This window comes from Fistularia commersonii, chromosome 14 (genome assembly GCF_037954325.1).
Source record: "Fistularia commersonii isolate RoL2024-O1a breed Wild chromosome 14, RoL_Fcom_v1.0, whole genome shotgun sequence".
Lineage (NCBI taxonomy): Eukaryota > Metazoa > Chordata > Actinopteri > Syngnathiformes > Fistulariidae > Fistularia > Fistularia commersonii.
In genome coordinates, this window is record NC_141297.1 from 13,040,568 (window position 1) to 13,046,549 (window position 5,982).

The 5,982-nt window shown below is 38.2% G+C and overlaps 2 non-coding genes across 2 annotated transcripts; both read right to left on the minus strand.

Annotated features, from left to right (window-relative positions):
* Positions 1-1,553: 1,553 nt before the first annotated feature.
* trnaq-uug (transfer RNA glutamine (anticodon UUG)) lies at positions 1,554-1,625 on the minus strand. Its single transcript has one exon. It is a non-coding gene; the product is annotated as a tRNA-Gln (tRNA).
* Positions 1,626-2,164: 539 nt separating this feature from the next.
* trnai-aau (transfer RNA isoleucine (anticodon AAU)) lies at positions 2,165-2,238 on the minus strand. The gene has a single exon. It is a non-coding gene; the product is annotated as a tRNA-Ile (tRNA).
* Positions 2,239-5,982: the final 3,744 nt, after the last annotated feature.

The following is a 5,982-nucleotide window of genomic DNA, read 5'->3' on the forward strand; positions in this document are numbered from 1 at the left end:
TATTGGCATCATTGTCTTGCATCACAATCATTGTTTACATAAAGGATGAGTGCAATCTGAGTGAAAATTAAGTGGCAGTAGACTTTACATGTGCAAGGAGAAGAATGAGTGTCAGCTGTTCTAAATTTTCGATGTCAGTTGGGTAGAGAAAGTTCTTTAATTGTGTTGTTCTACATTTCACACTTGTGTATGTCCAGTCGGAGGGTAGTCGTGTGAACAGTCCATGTTGGGGGTGGGCGTGGTCCTTGGCGATGGAGGTAGCTCTCCTGTGGACTCTGTGGTAATAGATGCTCTGCAGAGAAGGCATTGGGGTTCTGGTTATGCACTCTGCAGTCTTTGTCACTCGCTGCTGGCATCTGCGATCCAGAGCAGTGGTACTGCCGTACCACACAGCGATGCTGCAGGTCATGATGGTCTCAACAATGCAGCTGTAGAAGTTGCTGAGGATCTTCGACGACATGCCAAAACTCCTCAGCCTCCTCAGGAAGTACATCCGCTGTTGAGCCATCCTGACTGTCTGCTTGGTGTTGAGGGACCAGGTGAGATCATCGCTCATGTGGACACCCAGGTATATGAAACTGGTCACCCTCTCAACCTCAAGACCTTGGAGGAACAGTGGCTTTATGAGGTCTCCTCTCCTTCCTCATGTCCACTGTCATCTCCTTGGTCTTGTCTGTGTTGAGGGTGAGGTTTCTGTCCTCATACCACTTCACCAGACTGCACAGCAGCACATCTTTGTAGTTAAAACAAATCGTGAGTGGTGTTTCACCTGAGGTGCATGGAAGAGTTTAATACTTAAATAAAGGAATACTAAACTTGAACATCTGGGATCGCCCATACATACTTGACTTTACCACGCCCCCCCAGCCCTTAGTGGGTGAGAAACCACAGCCTTAAGGGTGCAGACTTTCATCATCTGACATCTAAACATGCCTTGAAAGACATGTCCTTGTTGAATGTCTTTTCCCACTATCTTCACTTGCTAATGTTACATGTTTTCGAACAAGAAGGATACAATTTAAAAAGCTGAGTGTCCCCTTTTAAAAAATAAGTTCTTTTTGACATGGAATTGGCTTTCTAACTCTTTTTTTTCCTTGGATATTTGATTGGATATTTATGTGTTCCAGGATTAGTTGAAATACTAATGCATTGTATGCTGCCACAGATGTCCACTATGCGCCCGTTTCCACAGTGAATAATCAAACTGGGAACACCACAGATGAGAAAACCATGAATACTCAAAATCAAAGCTGCCAAGTTGTGAACCAGGTACATTTTTAATGAAATAGAGACATCAGCTAGATGGCAAAAGAAATATACAGGTCGATGATATGTTAATGAAGGCTTACTCAATAATGATTGATGGGTGAAAAATAAACATTGTTTGAATTTAAACCTGTCCAATGATACCATAAGCATCGTTGTTTGCTTACATGTACTTGAAATGTATGCAATCAAACAACTATAAAATGCTAGATTCTACTTGAAAAGACACGTTTGGTTTTGTAGTTGCGAGTAGGGATCCTCTTCTTTCGGCGGGGCAGAAAAGAGCGAGGTCCCACCGAGATTTGAACTCGGATCGCTGGATTCAAAGTCCAGAGTGCTAACCATTACACCATGGGACCAGACGCGTTTGCTCACTTTCCCGTTACGGTATTAAGGGTACTGACTGCACGGGGACACATGGCCAAATAGTAGTATATAAACACAGCAAAGCACAAATGTTGCTATTTGTTCAGCTCCTGCGGCACCGCTGCTGTCTCACGTAGGTGGACTTGTGTTTTTGTTTAGGTGCTAGCTCTGTGTTGCTCTTGGTGTTAGCTAACGATAGCTCTATGCGGAAGAAGGCCAACGTTTTTTTTAGTTCTCGGAATTAGAGAGGACGTTGCCATAAACGAAGTAGTTTGAATATTTTTAGAAGAAAATGTGAACTCCGGCCCACTTCAAATGTCACACTCTTTCCTTCTGTCCTGCCAAGCAGTTTGAATTTCCTGAAGTAGAGCCGTCCTTGGTATCTCTATAGGGGCTAGTAGACTGCGAGGGTTTATCTTTTTAATATCAATAAAATTTCAAATTACATATCATCTGCTAAGCTCTGAGCCGGAAAAGTACACATTTTGTGTCCAATTTGTAGTTTGAACATGAATAAAAGAAAATGTACTTCTGGCCCGTACGGGGATCGAACCCGCGACCTTGGCGTTATTAGCACCACGCTCTAACCAACTGAGCTAACCGGCCCATGTTGTAGCGATAAAACATAGCGGCTCAAATAATTATGTGTTCGTAGATGAGGCAAACGCACGCATAGTAACTTAAAAATACCACGAGAGGGCAGCATTGTATTTCTACATTGTTGCACGCACTTCTAAGTAAGATGCATGGAATCGACAATTTCATATATATATATACATATATATATACAATTTCATATTACCATGTGAAGATGGTGTTCCTTGCATTTCTAAAAGTCATGTGATTTCAAAATCTCTTTCTCATTTTTTCTTTATGTTTCATATGGCCCTATAGCGTAACAGAGAGGTTCTGTGAGGACACGTTCACCTGATGTCCTCCAGCTTAGTCTATACCAACAGCTTGATGTAACACTCACCCAGCCCTCTCATCACAATCCCAAACACGTGAGTAGACCACTCCCATTTGACCTCATCCAGCTCCAATGAAGAGCAGCAAGAGCAGTATGCTGATGATGATGTAGACGCACGCATGCAAATAATAACGGCCAAAAATACAGAAACATATTTGAGCAGCTAAGAAGGAGTGGTGGTAAATCAGTGAAGTCCTGGACCTTGGTTGCAGGAGTGTGACTGATGTCAATTCTGTGTGAATATCTGAAGTACAGAACATCCTTGCTATTTTAATCTATACATGAAGTAGTTAACCACACAGAAAGAAATTAATATTGTATGATTACTTGTTATAACGCTCCCTGCAAGCAATGCAAAAACTGTGTGATTGCACAGTTTCACTCAAAGTGTGTGTGTGTGTGTGTGTGTGTGTGTGTGTGTGTGTGTGTGTATATATATACCGGTATATATAAATTACTCATACTTGTCACCGAATGTCCTTGAGAGAGTAAAATGGTGAGTAACCATGTGAGCTATAGTTAACCATTTAATTTCCATCCGTGTAATTTGGGTACAATCCTATTTGGGGGATGAACTATTTTTTTTTCTTTATTGTTATCCTTCTTCTTTTCTTTTCGGCTTTTCCCTTCAGGGGTCGCCACAGGGAATCAACCTTCTCCAGCTACCCTATTCTCTTTATCCTTCTCTCTTACACCAACTACCTTCATATATTCTCTCACTACGTCCATAAATCTTCTTTTTGGTCCTCTAGACCTCCTGCCTAGCAGCTCTAATTCCAGCATCCATCCAGACTTCCTCATACAATACCATTATTATCATTATAATAATAATAATTTTGTGTGTCCACAATTTCTTTGAGCTTTTTACATATTTTGGTCTCAAACGAGAGTGAGAGGGAGAGTGAGAGAGAGAGAGGGAGAGGGAGAGGGAGAGATTGTGATAAAGATGAGATTATCAAATTTTCCATTTTATACAAAGCAGTTAGTTTAATTGAATTATTATTATATGCCTGATTATTAATTGATATGCAATACAAATATGTAGCTAGTGATGATTGGTGATAATGAATGACAATATATTAATTATATGAATATATTATTAATTAAACTAATTAATAACTCGTACTAAAGCTGCTTCAACTAGTAAAACTACTACAATAACGTCCATTACTACTACTGCCTATGAAACTATGACTACTACGATTACTACTATTGATAATAATAATAATAATAATAATAGTAATAATAATGATAATAATAATAATAATAATAATAATAATAATAATATGATACTAATAATTAAATCTGTAGATGTAGATGTGATGACTAATGTAAAGCACCGTGATCTGCCAACATCCACAGATTTTATCATTTGTAGTATTAATTGTATTATGATTATCTTCACACTGCTGAGCAATACTTGGTATTCGACATTTATGTTTTTTAAAAAATAAATGCATATGACAAAAATACAGTTAATTTGGGAAGCAGACTTAAATAGTTATATAAGCGGGGGTTGAAAAATAAAGCAAAACACAATGAAACCAAGGAAGATGAATGTGAAGTTGACATCATGTGGCATTTATGTTCAACATTGGCTCATGGGTATGAATTCAGATGGGCTCCTGATTAGACTAATTCCAACACCATTTGCTACCACCCCTCACCATCCACTTCCTAATAGTATGTTATAGGTGATTAGGACCCAAGTACTTGACAACAGCCTTTTTTGCTGAAACCAACTGTGTCTCATAAGTTGCTTAGTGGAAATGTCTCTGAAAGAAACAGCTCAAGAAATAATTCTTTCCATAGACATGAACCATGTATAAGATGTTCCTTTTGCTCAGTAATTAGAGCCTGACGCAGACCAGGCACATCTAAAATTGCTTCTTCAACATGTCTTTCATTTGTTCATTTCAGCATAATATCTGAAACTGTGTGATCACATCTGAATTCAGTTTCTTTTACTTTGCCTAAATTTAGGTATTCACTTAAAGGTGCAACGTTTAAAGCTCTTGTCCAAAAGTCATCCCTGGAACTACATAACCCATACTATTCTTTAATTAAAAATCACTTATTAGAGAAAAAAGAAAAATCTCTATCTTTAAAATTCTATTTTAACTGAATCAGTTGTATTCATTTTTGTTTCATGCTAAATATCATTATTTGATGTTTCAAGAGGATGAAATCTTTGGCTCTTTTATATTACTATATGGTATTTTTGGATTGTTATTTGTTATTTCTTTAAAGTCTTTTTTAAGTTTTAGTTGAATTATCAATGTAATTGTAAAACCTAGTGGCTAAAAGTGAATACCATAAAGCTTACAGCCACTTGTTTTTCTTCGTTTAAACTTACGAAATTCTGAGCTTTTTCTATCTATCTATCTATCTATCTATCTATCTATCTATCTATCTATCTATCTATCTATCTATCTATCTATCTATCTATCTATCTATCTATCTATCTATCTATCTATCTATCTATCTATCTATCTATCTATCTATTCTCTGTATGCCTGCCGCATTTATAAATGAGTGTTTTTGTTCATTTTTTGTTTGTGTAAAATCGATTCTGTCTTTCAAGACAGTAAATTGCCTGGAGGGGGGCATTCACTTTGCCTTAAAAAGCTGCCAACCTCCAAGAAACTGTCATGATGTGGGAAGACAGGAGGACCCAGATGCAGGAATCCAGCAGTCTGGGTTTAGTCTGGTTGGAAAATTAATGTCCCATGATGGTCTAAATGCTGCTCTAGAGGCTTTTCCACCCCAACAGGAAACAGAGAGTTCTTGTAATTTTGGAGGCATAAAAATAGAAAAACTTTAAATCCTGACATTAGGGGCTTTTAGTCACCGCTAACTTGCACATGGACATCTTAAAAATCAAAGACATGAATGTGAGTGTGTGGCCACAAGACATCTTAAAGTGCTAAATGAGACACTGTTCTTCTGACCTGTACCCACCTGGAATACATTAGAGTTTTGAACTTTCTAGGCCAATCAAACAAGTAGCTTCCAAATACAGATTTTAAATCAATGTTTCATTGAAAATAAAAAGTGTGCTATGACCTGCTTATAAACTGATTCTTCTTCTTCTTCTTCTTCTTCTTCTTCTTCTTCTTCTTCTTCTTCTTCTTCTTCTTCTTTTGGCTTTTCCCTTCAGGAGTTGTCACAGCGAATCAACCTTCTCCATCCAACCATATTCTCTATATCCTTCTCTCTCACACCAACTACCTTCATATACTCTCTCACTACGTCCATAAATCTTCTCTTTGGTATTCCTCTAGATCTTCTGCCTGGCAGCTCCAATTCCAGCATCCGCCTACCAGTATATTCACTATCCCTCCTCTGTACATGACCCAGCCATCTCGGTCTGGCTTCTG